Consider the following 16461-nt stretch of genomic DNA (forward strand, 5'->3'; position numbering starts at 1 on the left):
ACACATGATACTAGATGAGTAATGTCATTAGTTGGTATGTAGACATAGATGTAAATGCATATATAATAATATATGTTTGTACCTTAAACATTTCTCATAGGACACTTTTGGTTCAAAACGCCTCACAGAGTATCCAAGTATACAGATGTCCAATAGCCCTTACAAACTGCATAAGTACAAGCATTTGTTTTTTAAAACATTAATAAGCATTTGATTATACCTTATAATGATTATTAATTACTGTGGCAGTGTTGATAGCTAGTTCCATTCCTTTCTGAACCCGGTGTTGTAATTTGGCTTTTTTGGTTTGAGGCTGCAGATAGCAACACCTTCCCATCAGTGCAATTACTGCTATGGCTTGTATTTCCATCAGCGTTACAAGTGTTCAGACTATTGGGTATAGAGCGACATCCTCTGGAATTGCCCACCAAGGTGTTTCCCCCTCTCTTGCTACTTCTTTGCTTTGTTGTTGGATAAGATGAACTGTGGGTATTAAGGATTCCTTGGTTCTTACCACCAAGTCATGTATGTCAAATTGTAATCACTCCAGCTGGGGAAACAATTTAATCAATAAATCTTGTAGGTTGCCAGAAGGAGTAATAATTTCAGTGGCACTACTTGTTGGCCAAAAGGCATGGGTTTCGATTTGGACAGAACTAGTGACTTGCACACAAAATTCTCTATTGATTTCAGAACAAATATTTCCATGTATAGAAAAATCGGAATAGCCCAGAACACTCACCCCATCTTGTATTTGTACCAGCTCACTGATTAATTCTTTTTGTAACAATCAGGCCCAGCCTCTTTTTGTGTTATTGGTATTAATTGTAGCACAGCATTTACACAGCCACCATCCATTATGTTTTGTACAACAAGCCTGATTAGTTTCTAGGACAGTTTAAGTCACTAGGTGCACGGTGGGATAATGCGGTACGTAAGTATTATTTACCAACGTTCCCATACTGTTGGCATAGTACACTTTGACTGGATTTTGCATGTACCTTGGGATGTCCATAATGCTATGAAGGCTTGTATTGTTATTACGATTTAAACTTGAAACCTTATTAAATGTAGCAGATTGTAAAAACAATGGACTTTTTGCTCCTGTATTTGTTTTTAAATGGCTGCACGGTCCAGTATTTGTGGCCAGTCTTGTATTTTTAATTGTAATAAGCTTTGTTTGATGAGTAGAATGGAAGAATTACTTCCGTGTCTTGCTTACAACATACCTACTAATAAATCCCAGAATGATATTTGCTTTTTTTGCAACAGCGGTACACTGTTGACTCATATTTAGCCTGTGGTCCACTATGACCCCTATATACCTTTCCTCAGAACTCCTTCCTTGGTAGTCATTTCCCATTTTGTATGTGTGCAACTGATTGTTCCTTCTTAAGTGTGTCCAGATCATTTTGAATTTTCATTCTATTCTTCAAAGCAGTTGCAACCCCTCCCAGCTTGGTATCATCTGCAAATGTAATAAGTGTACTCTCTATGCTATGATCTAAATCATTGATGAAGACATTGAAAAGAACCAGACCCAGAACTGATCCCTGCGGAACCCCACTTGTTATGCCCTTCCAGCCTGACTGTGAACCATTGATAACTACTCTCTGGGAACAGTTTTCCAGTTTTCCAACCAGTTATCCACCCACATTACATTAGCTCCATCTAGGTTGCATTTCCCTAGTTTCTTAATGAGAAGGTCATGCAAGATTGTATCAAAAGCCTTATTAAAGTCTAGATATACCACATCTACCTCTTCCCCCCATCCATAAGGCTTGTTACCCTGTCAAAGAAAGCTATCAGGTTGGTTTGACATGATTTGTTCTTGACAAATCCATGCTGACTATCACTTATCACCTTATTATCTTCTAGATGGTTGCAAATTGATTCCTTATTTATTTGCTCCATTATCTTACCTGGTACAGAAGTTACACTGACTGGCCTGTAACTGCCTGGATTGCCCTTGTTTCCCCTTTTAAATATAGGCACTATATGTGCTCATTCCCAGTCTTTTGAAATCTCCCCTGTCTTCCATGACTTTTCAAAGATAATAGCTAATGATTAAGATATCTCCTCAGCCATCCCTTAAGTATTCTAGAATGCATTTCATCAGGCCCTGGTGACTTGAAGACATCTAACTTGTCTAAGTAACTTTTAACTTGTTCTTTCCCTATTTTACCATTTGAACCTACCCAATTTTCACTGTCATTCTCTATGGTAAACTTCTTGGTGAAAACCAAAACAAAGAAGTCATTTAGCACTTCTGCCATTACCATATTTTCTGTTATTGTTTTTCCCTCTTCATTTAGTAATGGGCCTACCCTGTCCTTGGTCTTCCTCTTGCTTCTAATATATTTGTAGAATGTTTTCTTGTTACTCTTTATGTCTCTAGCTAGTTTGATCTCATTTTGTGCCTTTGCCTTACTAATTTTGCCCCTACATACATGTGTTATTTGTTTATATTCCTCCTTTGTAATTTGACTTTGTTTCCACTTTTTTAGGACTCTTTTTTGATTTTTAGATAATTCGAGACCTCCTGTTTAAGGTAGGGTGATCTCTTGCCATACTTCCTGTCTTTCTTTCACGGTGGGATAGTTTGCTCCTGTGCCTTTAATAATGTCTCCCTGAAAAACTGTCAGATGTCTTCTACTGTTTTTCCCCTTAGACTTGCTTCCCATGAGATCTTACCTACCAACTCCCTGAGTTTGCTTCTTGAAATCCACTGTCTTTATTTTGCTGTTTTCCCTTCTACCATTCCTTAGAATCATGAACTCTATCATTTCATGATCACTTTCCCCCAAGTTGCCTTCCATTTTCAATTTCTCAACCAGTTCCTCCTTGTTTGTCAAAATCAAGCCTAGAACTGCCTCTCCCCTAGTAGTTTTCTCCACCTTCTGGAACAAAAACATTGTCTCCAATACATTCCAATAACTTATTGCATAATCTGTGCCCTGTGGTGTTATTTTCCCAACAGATGTCTGGACAGTTGAAATCCCCTTCCCACCAAGTCCTATGCTTTGGACGTTTTTGTTAGTTGTTTGAAAAACTCCATTGAACTCACAACCAATTCATTGTGATCTCCCAGTATGATGCTGTGGCTGAAAGGGCAGATGTGATCCTTGGCTGCATAAACAGGGGAGAGGTGAATTGGAGCTGGGGAAGGATTTTACCTCTGCACATGGCATTGGTGAAACCGACTGCGTCCAGTCCTGGGGTCCACATTTCAAAAAGGATGTTGAAAAAAGGGAGAGGGCACAGAAAAGAGCCAGGAAAGTGTTTGGAGTCTGGAGAAAATGCTGGACAATGAGAGACATACTGAGCTTCATCTATTTATATTATCAAAAAGATGATCAAGGAGATAATTTCACTGGGAGAAAACCCTGGGTACTAACATACTCTGAAATCTAGTGGAGAAAGGCAGAGCAAGGCCCAGTGGTTGGAAGCTGAAGCCAGACAAATTCCACCTAGATATAAGGGTCACATGTTTAATACTAGGTTTCAGAGTAGCAGCCATGTTAGTCTGTATTCGCAAAAAGAAAAGGAGGACTTGTGGCACCTTAGAGACTAACAAATTTATTAGAGCATAAGCTTTCGTGAGCTACAGCTCAAATGCATCCGATGAAGTGAGCTGTAGCTCACGAAAGCTTATGCTCTAATAAATTTGTTAGTCTCTAAGGTGCCACAAGTACTCCTTTTCTTTTTATGTTTAATACTGACCGTGAATAACCTTTGGAACAGACTGCGAAGAGAAGGGGTGGATTCTCCAACACCCCATACCTGTGGATCCAGACTGGGTGTTTTTCTGGAAGATCTGCTTGAGGGCTTGTCCACACTGAAAATGCTGGAAAGGCACTAGTCACACCAACAGCAGCGTAGATGATCCACCTCCTTGAGAGGTAGTAGCTAGGGCTGATGGAAGAATTCTTCCCTTGACCTCAAGCTGTCTACAGAGTGTTAGGTTGCACTTGGTTTGTCAAACAGAAAGAGATGGGTACCTGTGAATTCTAAAACAGAAGTGTCTTCCCTGGTAATCCCCCTCAGGTAGCCGTGACCCACACCTCTCTCACCCCAGCATATGCAGCAGCATCCCACGCTGAGAGACGATACAGCAGTGTACACCATTTACAATGTAGCTTGGGGCAATCCCAGTGGGGTTTGCTGAGCCTCTATTGGAAAAATAAGCATCTGAATGTAAACAGGCTGGAGACAATCCTGTCTGCACTTTTGTGTTCTTTATCCAGTCCTCTCCAGGTATTGCACTTACACAGCCATATACAGATAGGGACATGCACAGCTACACTTACATGAATTGTTTTGCTAGCCACACGCAAACCAACAATAGAGAAGTTCCAGCCAGTTCCCCCCAGGTCCCCAGCCTAGGACCCCCGAGCTGAACCATCTTGAGCTTGGCAGAAGCCTGACCATTGTCAGTTTATTACCCAGTCTGCCCCTTCGTCAATGCGGAGAGGACAATGCAACAGCTTCTGTCTCTGAACAGATTTCCCTTTTACATTTCAAACAACACATTGTTTCAGGTTAAAAAAATATAAAACAGCTTTATTAACTATAGAAAGATAGATTTTAAGTGATTATAACTAATATTGTACAGATCAAAGTTGGTTACCTATGAAATACACAAATCCCAATCTAAGTTCTATACACTAGACTCAAGTCGATTTTCACCCTGATGGTACCAACCATCAGGATGGTACCCACTCCCCTCCTGGAGCTGAGATAGAACCCAGGAGTCTTTACAGAGTAAGAATATACATTATATTTTTCAAACTAACCAATGTCCCTTAAGTGACCTGCCACAAGATGTCAGACCATGTCAGTATTAGAGCTCAGTGGGCCTAATATTTATTTGTTTTTCTTTCCTTTATGAAGGATTTAGATACAGCGTTCCTGTCAACTCATTGCTGTTATCAGCCAAAAAGTAGAGTTTTCAAGAGCCGAAGTAGCCCCTGGAATCACAGTGAAAGTTGCCACCCCCACCAAAATCTGAAATGGCTCCCTTGCAGCTGCAGAGGGGGAGAGCTGTGCAGATAAGCCAGCGAATGACTATTATGAGTGCTACTGATAATGTAGGATTCAGGCCTGTATATTCACCTGAGATAGAATTTTGGGTCTTGTTTGCCCATTTGATTTTTGATACTCTTATATCTATATATACTTATATCTTATACTAATGTGTGTAAACAAAGGACAAAGACAGTGTGTATGTTGTTTCTGCCTAGCCAGATGGGTTTGTTGGCATAATGGGAATAGGTAAGAACAGTTAAAAGTGTTATTGGGCATGGTGGGTGTATAATATACAAGCACACACTTTAAGACTGCCTCAACTCTTATCTCAAGGCAAGATCAAGCAACCAGTCAGGAGGGGAGAGGGAGGATTGGGGGGAAGGTATAAAACACTAAAAGGAAAAAGAAACGCCTGTCTCTGACGTAACACAACCTCACTCCTTATCTCTCCCACGGGTACAAAAAGAGTTGGGACGAAGACCCCTAAGTCACGGCACCCCAAAATGGAACATGACCATAAATTGTAAGGGGGGGGGCAGACCACACACCACACAACAGAACCACTAACCCAGGAACCTATCCTTGCAACAAAGCCCGTTGCCAACTCTGTCCACATATCTATTCAGGGGATACCATCATAGGGCCTAATCACATCAGCCACACTATCAGAGGCTCCTTCACCTGCGCATCTACCAATGTGATATATGCCATCATGTGCCAGCAATGCCCCTCTGCCATGTACATTGGCCAAACTGGACAGTCTCTACGTAAAAGAATGAATGGACACAAATCAGACATCAAGAATTATAACATTCAAAAACCAGTTGGAGAACACTTCAATCTCTCTGGTCACTCGATCACAGACCTGAGAGTGGCTATCCTTCAACAAAAAAGCTTCAAAAACAGACTCCAACGAGAGACTGCTGAATTGGAATTAATTTGCAAACTGGATACAATTAACTTAGGCTTGAATAGAGACTGGGAATGGATGAGTCATTACACAAAGTAAAACTATTTCCCCATGGTATTTCTCCCTCCCACCCCACCCCCCACTGTTCCTCTGATATTCTTGTTAACTGCTGGAATTAGCCTACCTTGCTTGTCACCATGAAAGGTTTTCCTCCTTTCCCGCCCCGCTGCTGGTGATGGCTTATCTTAAGGGATCACTCTCCTTACAGTGTGTATGATAAACCCATTGTTTCATGTTCTCTGTGTGTGTGTATATAAATCTCTCCTCTGTTTTTTCCACCAAATGCATCTGATGAAGTGAGCTGTAGCTCACGAACGCTTATGCTCTAATAAATTTGTTAGTCTCTAAGGTGCCACAAGTACTCCTTTTCTTTTCACCCAGAGAACTATCCAATGCCACGCACAGATGAACTATTTGACAAACTGGGACAGGCCCAGTTCATCTCTACCTTGGACTTAACCAAGGGGTACTGGAAAGTACCGCTGAATGACTCCGCAATGGAAAGGTCAGCCTTCATCACCCATGTAGGGCTTTATGAATCTAATGTGCTCCCTTTTGGGCTGCAGAATACACCCACCACCTTCCAAAAACTTGTAGATGGTCTCCTAGCAGGATTGGGAACATCTGCCGTCGCCTACCTTGATGATGTGACCATCTTTTCAGATTCCTGGGCAGAACACCTGGAGGATTTACAAAAAGTCTTTGAGCGCAAAAGGGAGGCAGGACTAACTGTTAAGGCTAAAAAGTGTCAAATAGGCCTAAACAGAGTGACTTGGCTGGGACACCAGGTGGGTCAAGGAACTATCAACCCCCTACAGGCCAAGGTGGATGCTATCCAAAAGTGGCCTGTCCCAAAGTCAGAGAAACAGGTTCAATCCTTCTTAGGCTTGGCCGGATATTAAAGGCGATTTGTACCACAATACAGCCAAATCACCGCCCCACTGACAGACCTAACCAAAAAGAAACAGCCAAATGCCGTTCACTGGACCGAAGAGTGTCAGAAGGCCTTTAACCAACTTAAAGCGACACTCATGTCTGACCCTGTGCTAAGGGCCCCAGACTTTGACCAACCGTTCCTAGTAACCACAGATGCGTCCGAGCATGGAGTGGGAGCAGTTTTAATGCAGGAAGGACTGAATCAAGAGTTCCATCTGGTCTTGTTTCTCAGCAAGAAGCTGTCTGAGAGGGAAAGCAACTGGTCAGTCAGTGAAAAGGATGTTACACCATTGTCTACACTCTGGAAAAGCTACGCCCATATGTTTGGGGACATATGTTTCCACCTGCAAACCAACAATGCTGTGCTACAGTGGCTTCATATCGCCACAGGAAATAACAAAAACTTCTTCGGTGGAGTTCAGCTCTCCGTGATTTTGATTTCGACATCCACCACATCTCAGGAGCTTCTAACAAACTGGCTGATGCACTATCCTGTGAAAGTTTCCTAGAATCAACTGGTTAAAATCGTTCTTGAGATATGGAAAATAGTGTAGTCTTTATACAGTTAGTAGTATATCTAGAGATGCATGTTCCTTATTCATTTTGCTTTCTCTCCGAGCTCCAGGAAGAAATCACAGCCAGTGTTTCACACTATCTATGATTTGGGGGGCATGTCATAAATATAAAGGGAATGCATTAAGACGCTCTGATATAGTACTATAAAATCCTCTGACCTGTAAATGGTTAAGAAGCTCAAGTAACCTGGCTCACATCTGATCCAAATGACCAATCAGGGTACAAGATACTTTCAAATCTGGGGTGGGTTGGGGGAAGGGCTTTGTCTGTCTGTGTGATGTTTCTGCCGGGAACAGATTAAGAAAGCAAGCCATCCAACTCCTGCAGAATTAGTAGGTGATCTAGCTAGAAAATGCGTTAGATTTTCTTTTGTTTTGGCTTGTGAAATTCACTGTGCTGAAGGGAATGTGTATTCCTGTTTTTGTAACTTAAGGTTTTGCTGAGAGCGATTCTCTATGTTTTGAATCTGACTGCCTGTGAGATTATCTTCCATTCTGATCTGACAGAGTTGTTCTTTTATCTTTTCTTTGGGCTTCTAATAAAGTTCTGTTTTTTAAGAATCTGATTGGGGTTTTTAGTGTCCCTAAAAACCCAAGATTGGTCTGTGCTCGTCTTGTTTATTCTCAAGCCACCCCAGGAAAGGGGGTGTAGGGCTTGGGGGGATAATAGCGGGGAGATAGGGTTCCAAGTGGCCCTCCCGAAATGTTTGTTTGAATCACTTGGAGGTGGCAGCATTTACCTAAACCAAAATACAAGGGTGAATTTGTGCCTTGGGGAGTTTTTAACATATGCTGGTAAAAATAATGTTAGGGTGTCTTTCATTCGGGTCCCCACATCTGTAACCTAGAGTTCAGAGTGGGAAGGAAACCCTGACATGTGCTGACATGGCACTGGGGAGAAAAGACAGAAGCAGGAAGTATTTCTTTGTTTGATAGATAAGTTGCCATATTTTCCCCTCCCTGTTGCTTGTAAGAATTGATAAGCCCTGCAGTTGCATGAGAAATGTAGTCGTCTAATGAATACCCTTTGTGTAAAAGAAGTGTTCTCTCCCCGCCCTTTCCTTTCCAAGCTCCACAAGCAAGCCCTGGATCATGGCCCCTTCCTCCTTCACCCAAGAACTTCTCATGGCCCCTTCCTCTCTCCCCTGACAACCACCAATTAGGGAAATTTGGAGCAACAGATTGTTGCAAAGAAATGTATTTTCAAGGTAAAAATGCCTATATAACATACATGCAAGGGCATGTGACCACCTCATGTGACACTGGACTCCATCTTGTGCCTGAACTTTTCCACTAACTGTGCTGGTATCTCTGTTTCCCTCCACATGGAAGAAGTAATTGTACAATTATTGTACCAATTTACTAATCCTAAGAGGGGTGCTGGTATGAGTAATGTGGAATATGTAAATAAAATGAAGGATTTGATGGGAAAGTGGGCAAAGGGTAAAGGTATTTTAAGCTTTGAAGGAATGGTTGATGTTTCTGCTCAGGAACCTTTCTTAAGTGAATGTTAAGATGATGTAAAACAGTGTCTGTGGGACAAAAGAGTGAAAACTGTAGATGAGATGGCTTCTCTAGCTGACGATTTTGAGCAGACACAAGCATCTATTGTGAATAAACCACAGACAGAGAGGTTTACAGTTTCTGGGAAGCATGTTCTATTTTACCCCATTCCTCTAAGCTCCACAGAGGGCTAGCGAACATGCAAAGTCCCCTTACATCCTCACTTCAGCAGACCCTGGCATACCAAGACACCAAAGATAACCTTAGACCAGGGGTGGCCAACCTGAGCCTGAGAAGAAGCCAGAATTTACCACTGTACATTGCCAAAGAGCCACAGTAATACATCAGTAGCCCCCTCATCAGCTCCCCCCACCCCGGTCCCAGTGCCTCCAACCCCCCAATAGCCCCAATGATCAGCACCTCCCCCTCCCTCCCCATAGCTCCTGATCAGCTGTTTTGAGGCGTGCAGGTGGAAAACTACAATGGTAAACAATGCAGCACAGATATTAAGAGAGTTTTTCTAGTGACCCAGAGAAGTCACACTTGCTGACTTTTGAGATCACTAGACTGATCTATGAAGTGTTGGAGGGACACAGAACTTTGCAGAAATGCCTGGGGGTAACACCATAATGTTTGCAACACTTGGGAGTTGTATGGTCAAAACCTAATTAAGGCCTTGGGCACACTGCCACTGCATTAGTCTTTAACAAACACTCCTGCAGTAAACTAAGGGGTGAGTTCTGATATGATGTGCCCCAAAACAACACCCTCCATCCCCATATTTACCATGGTGATATGATTAGGATGTGTTTAATATAAAGTTTGTCATATAATGTATCACTGAAAAAGTTATCATTTGCAGAACATGATTACCCTATTTGTATGCATGTATTCTTTTTGTACCTAAAGTTATGAATATAGACTATGTATCAGTATTTCAAATGTGTTTGCTTTTTGGTAACAGCGACAATGTAGTTCACATCTCATCTAGAGGGCATTTTATGAAAGAACCATTCAAAGTAATGGTGCATTAAGAAACACGATAAGCCTTAGAAGAAGATTATCCCCACCTGATGAATGTTCCTGTGAATGTTCTAGCCAGGATATGGATAATGGCCCCTGCTATGAATTATCGAAGCATGCAAGGACATATGATCAGCTCATGTGACACTGGACTCCGTCTTGTGCCTGAACTTTTCCACTAACTGCACTGGGGGCTTTTGCTTGGAAAAATGAAGTTCCCTCCACATGGCAGAAGTTGTAATAGGGGAAAGCAACATCATCACTTGGCCTCACTCCCCCCACAACTCAATACCCGGAACGACCTTAGGAATAAGGACTGAACTAGAGATGTTGTCCCAAGTTGAAGGGGTTTCTAACCTGTGAATGAAAGATGGGTGGGCTGTTTGTCCCATCAGGGTGAGACACTCCTTGATTGAAGTCCTGTCTTGCATATAGAACTTAGATTGCAATTTTGGTTATTTCTTAAGTAACCAACTTTGATCTGTTCTCTAAAACTTATAATGACTTAAAATCCATCTTTCTGTACTTAGTACATCTGTTTTCTATTTATCTACCTGAAACAGTGTGTTATTTGAAGTATAAAGGGAAATCTGTTCAGGAAAAGGGGCTGGTGCATTGTCTTCTCCACACTGAGGGAAGGGGGCAGGGCAATAAACGTACACTGGTCAATCTTTTGACAAGGGCAAGACAGTACAGCTCTGAGGTCCTAGGCTGGGGAGCTGGGGTAACTGGCTAAACCTCTCTCTTGTTGGTTCATGAGTGGCTAGTGAACGTTTTCATGTAACTTCAGGTGTGTGTGTCTGTCTGTGTATGCCTGCTGAATTGGAATTAATTTGCAAACTGGATACAATTAATTTAGGCTTGAATAGAGATTGGGAATGGATGAGTCATTACACAAAGTAAAACTATTTCTCCATGTTATTTCTCCCCCCCACCCACCCACCCACTGTTCCTCAGATGTTCTTGTTAACTGCTGGAAATAGCCTACCTTGCTTGTCACCATGAAAGGTTTTCCTCCTTCCCCCCACCCCCCGCTGCTGGTGATGGCTCATCTTAAATGATCACTCTCCTTACAGTGTGTATGATAAAACCCATTGTTTCATGTTCTCTGTGTGTGTGTATAAATCTCCCCTCTGTATTTTCCACTGATGAAGTGAGCTGTAGCTCACGAAAGCTTATGCTCAAATAAATTTGTTAGTCTCTAAGGTGCCACAAGTACTCCTTTTCTTTTTGCGAATACAGACTAACACGGCTGCTACTCTGAAACCTGTGTATGACTGTGGAAGTGCAAGATCTGGATTGGTGTTAGGGGCATATTACTTCACCCACTCACTTCCCTGGTCCTTCTCGCATGAACAGAGAGCAACAATCCCCGAAGTCCAAAGGTGCAAACAATTTGATGTTTATTGGGGTGAACTTCCAGCAAGCATGATTCCAGTTTCCTTCCTTAGTGTCCCCCTTCCCAACTCTGACATCACAGAGCCTTACCTTGGCAAAGCCCTGGCTTGGATGATTTAGCTGGGGTTGTCCTGCTTTGAGCAGGGGATTGGACTAGATGACCTCTTGAGGTCCCTTCCAACCCTAATCTTCTATGATTCTGTGATATTTGGCTTGTGGCACTCCTCACCACAGTCATTATTGCAGCAAAGAGCTTAACTGAATGGGATTCACAAATGGATTGGCCTTTATAGGTGGAACCACCATTAATTAAGTGTATCTGACTACTTCAATCAGAAGACCTCATTTTCAGTTTGTTATAAGTTCGACAAATCTTTAAACATTTGGACTGGAATTTCCCACGATGGGTGTCTGCTTCGGTGTGAATTGTGTTTTTTGTTTTTTGTTTTTGTTTTTGAAAGTTTCAGGCAAAACAGTTTGTTCAACTTTTCAAATGAAGTTAGGACAGAAGATTTCTTGTTCATGTTGAAATTTTTTTTATAATTCTTCCAGTTAAGAGCCCTAGCACCTCATGCCTTAGAGGAGACAAAAGTGAGATAGCAACCCTTCTGTTAACAGCCATAGCCCTGAAATGCAAAAAGAGGACGTGACAGTCTTTGTGCATTAATATAGAACTGGCTCCTGAGGTCCTTCAGATCTCTTGGGTGAATACCATCTGGGCCTGGTAACTTATTACTGTTACGTTTATCAACTTGTTCCAAAACCTCCCCTAATCACTTGGAGGAATGTGCTTAGCCAAATGGGATTCAGAAATGGATTGGCCATTGTATGTCTCAAATGAAGCTAGGAGATAAGATGTCTTGCCCATGTTGAAACATTCTTATAATTATTCCAGTGAGGAGCCCTTCCACCTCTATGCTTTCCAGCAGATAAAAGTCAGGCAAGTGTCCCTACATTATCAGCCAGAGCCCAGACATGCAAGAAGAGGAGGTGACAGTCTTTGCTCATTCACACACAGTTGGTTCCTGACATCTTTACTCAGTTCTTACTCAAAGGGGAGTTTTGCCTTACTGGGTCCTGAGCAAACTGTGGGCCACGGCCTCCGAATTTGGCCTTGAGTTGTTCATCTATGAACACATTTCATCCTGAAACAGCTACCGTGCCACTGAAATGCAGTCATCTTGGGGTGAGAGGCCATAAGCCAGGGTCAACAGGGTGAGAAAAGAGAAAAGAGAGAGATTTTTTGACCAGGGATACTGAAGCAAACTCATCACCAGTGGCAAGGGCCCTGGGATGTTTAATGGCCATGCAGAATGGAAAGGACCACAGAGACCTATTCTCTGTCACATCACGCCCAGGTTGCAATGAGTTTGTCGAGCAGGTGAGTTTCTCAATGAGAGATGGGTACCTGTGAATTCTCAGATGGAAGCATCTTCCTTGGGAATCACCATGAGGTTGCCGTGGCCCACACCTCCCTCACATCAGCTTCTGCAGCAACATCCGACCCCAAAAGCCGACACAGGGGGTGCACCATTTGTCATATAGCTCTGTGCAATCCCAGTGGGGTTTGTTCAGCCTCTAGTGGTGAATCGATCTTCTGAATGTGAATAGGCTGGAGACTAACCTGTCTGAACTTCTTTGTTTTCTGTCCACTTTAGGAGTAAACAGTAATTAAGGGAACTTCCTAAAAGGAGATGAAAACACTCAGGCTCTGTGCTCTGTGTATTTGTGTATATGTAATATTAGAGTTGATTATTAAGAAAAATACAGATAGTGCCTTGGCCTCTATAGGGTCTGATAGACTGTAAATGTCCAGGGCGCCTGGGTAGCTAGCACACAGACTGATCTGTAGAAAGATACCTGAGGGGAGAAATGAACACTATCTGCAGACACATGGGGCTGTTGCTAGGAGATCAGAGATCAGTGTGATCGGTTCAGTCACAGAGATCACGTTGGGACTGTTACCTGGTGTGCTGAAATTACCTCTGAGCCAGTTTTCCCTGCCAGCTTGGATTTTCAAAACCCTGCCTTGTTGAGCCAGACATGCTAGCCTGCTGCAACACAGACCCAGGGTCTGGGCCACACCCGCAAAGCTGCAGGCTTTAAACAAACTGAAAACACCTCAGCAGGTTACCTGTCTCCAGTACGTCTGACTCTGTTCTGCCCTCTGTGGCAAGAAAGAGCAACTTTTCTCCATCTTTTTTGGACTCTGTTTTTTCCACCAAATGCATCCGATGAAGTGAGCTGTAGCTCACGAAAGCTTATGCTCTAATAAATTTGTTAGTCTCTAAGGTGCCACAAGTACTCCTTTTCTTTTCATTTAAGGATCTTCAAAACATCTAGCAAAGGAAAGTCTCTATGAATATATCCCCATGATACTGATAGATAAACTGAGGCACGGGGAGAGATGACCTTGGTGAAGGACTCACAGAGAATGACAGACAGAACTGATGGGCCCTGTCTTCCCTGATGTTATCACGGTCTCTCTGTGAGTAGCTGAACACATGACAAGAAGGAAATGGACTCAGCTCTAGCAGGGCCTGTTCACTGGGTGGCTTTGACAGACTTCCCCTGGATGCAGTCTGGAACTGGGGTACCACTGAGTCCTCTGGCATACCAATATGGGCTCCCTCTCACACACTGAGACTGTGATAAGATGCAATCTTCTCCAGGTCTTGCACTTACAAAGCCATACACATGCAGGGATACACCCAGCTGCAGTTACATGAATGCTTTCACTAGCTACTGCTCTCCACTTCCTCAATGTGTAGATGACAATGAACCAGCCCGTGTTCCGGAGCAGCTTTTCTTTTACATTTCAAAGAACATAAAGATTGAGGTAGAAAAATGTAAACAAATTTATTAACTACAGAATGATAGATTTTAAGTGATTATAAGTAATATTGTACAGATCAAAGTTGGTTATACAGGATATAAATTAAATCACTATCTAAGTTCTCTACACTAGATAGGATCCAAATCAAGCAGTGTTTCACCCTGATGATAGAAACAGTCAACCAATCTTCCATACACAGGCTAGTAATCCCCTTCAGCCTGGGACCACATCCCCAGTTCAGTCCTTGTTGCTAAGGTTTTTTGTAGGTGTTGAATTGTCGGGGAGTGAGGCCAAGTGATGATGTCTCTTCCACCGTTTATAGTTTCTGCCATGTGGAGGAAATTTCATTTCCCCGAGCAAATGTCCCCAGCACAGTTAGTGGAAAAATACAGGCACAGGATGGAGCCCAGTGTCACATGTCCTTGTATGCTTCAGTGATTCATAGCAGGGGCCATTACCTGTATCCTACTTATAATATTCACAGGAAAGTCCATCAGGTCAGGATAAGCTTCTTCCAAGTCCTATTGTGTTTCTTAATGGGCCATAGCCTCGAATCGTTTATCCACAATGTGATGGGTAGACTGGATGTAGTCTACCTCATGGTGTTAACCAGGAGCAAACAAGTTTGAAATACGGGTATAATCAATAATCATAATTTTAGGTATAAAATGATGTATGCATACAAATAGCGTAATCATGTTCAGCAAATCATAACTTTTTTATAAATACTTTATATGAGACACTTTTTATAAAATATATCCTAATCATATTACCATAGTAAATTTGGTAGTGCCAGGATGTTGCTTTGGTGCACAGAATGTTACACATCACTCCTTAATTTACTGCAGAAGTGTAAGTCATTGACTAATTCAGAGGCAATGTGCCCATGGCCCTCTTACTACCAAACTCTTTCTTATAAAATTAAACATTAGCAGCAATCTTTGTGTCATGAGACTGAACAATAAAACCAAAGCTTTTATCACTGGTCGGTGTTTCCAAGTATTGGTATTACACCATCTCTTTTGCTTGGACAGTTTGTTTTCTTCAATACTCACTGTGCCTTTCAACTCCTCCCTGAACCTTAAAGTGTGTTTAGTTAAGGTTTTTCTTTACCCCAATGTCCCCTTCAGTAGGGATCTTAGGCTCAGGCTATCTTTGGGGTCTTGATATGCCAGGGTGATATCTTGATATCTGGTGATACCTTCTCATCGGTGGAGTTGGGCATGCTCATGGCCCTGGCCTTGTATCTCTACATGTCCATCTGCTGCCCGCTCCGGCACTCCAGCATCCTGTCCGACACAGCCATAATGACAAAGGGAAGCCTGGTGCTGGCACGTGGGGTCCTTCTGGTGAGCCCCTTCTCCCTACTTGTCCGCAGGCTGCCCTTCTGCCAGCGCTGCCTCATCTCCCACTAATACTGCGAGCACATGGCCGTGGTTAAGCTGGTGTGTGGGAACGCTTCAGTCAGTGTCATTTACGGCCTATTCGTGGCTTTTATGGTGGTAGGATTTGATGTGCCTATCATCTCCGTGTCCTATGCTACGATCCTCCAGGCCGTCCTGAGGCTGCTGCCATCTCAAGGCCTTCAGCACCTGCACGTCTCTCTTGTGTGTCATCCTGGCGTATTACAGCACTGGCCTCTTCACCTTTCTCACCCACCCCTTTGGCCTCAATGTCCCCCACCAGGTCCACATCCTGGTGGCCAATCTCTCTGGGTGCCCCACCATATGAAACCCTATTGTATATGGAGTGAAAACCAAACAGATCCAGGAGAGCGTGCTCCATATCTTGCAGCAGAAAGGAATCTGAGCAGAATCTTGGTAATTATTAAGAAAGGGATAGATAGATAATAAGATGGAGAATATCATAAAATCATGACTTGTGTGGAGAAAGTGTATACAGAAGTGTTATTTACACCTTCTCATAACACAAGAACTAGGGGTCACCAAATGAAATGAATAGGGAGCAGCTTTAAAACAAAAAAAGGGAGCATTCCTACACACAATGAACAGTCAACCTATGGAACTCCTTGCCAGAGGATGTTGGGAAGGTCACAACTATAACAGGTTTAAAAAAAGAAAAGGAGTACTTTGTGGCACCTTAGAGACTAACAAATTTATTTGAGCATAAGCTTTCTTGAGTTACAGCTCACTTCATTGGATGAAGTCAGCTGTAGCTCACATAATTTATGC

The 16461-nt window shown here is 42.7% G+C and overlaps 1 pseudogene; it reads left to right on the top strand.

Moving 5' to 3' along the window:
• Positions 1–12739: 12739 nt before the first annotated feature.
• Positions 12740–16078, top strand: LOC119863663 (annotated as a pseudogene).
• Positions 16079–16461: the final 383 nt, after the last annotated feature.

Source organism: Dermochelys coriacea, chromosome 1 (genome assembly GCF_009764565.3).
Source record: "Dermochelys coriacea isolate rDerCor1 chromosome 1, rDerCor1.pri.v4, whole genome shotgun sequence".
Classification (NCBI taxonomy): domain Eukaryota; kingdom Metazoa; phylum Chordata; order Testudines; family Dermochelyidae; genus Dermochelys; species Dermochelys coriacea.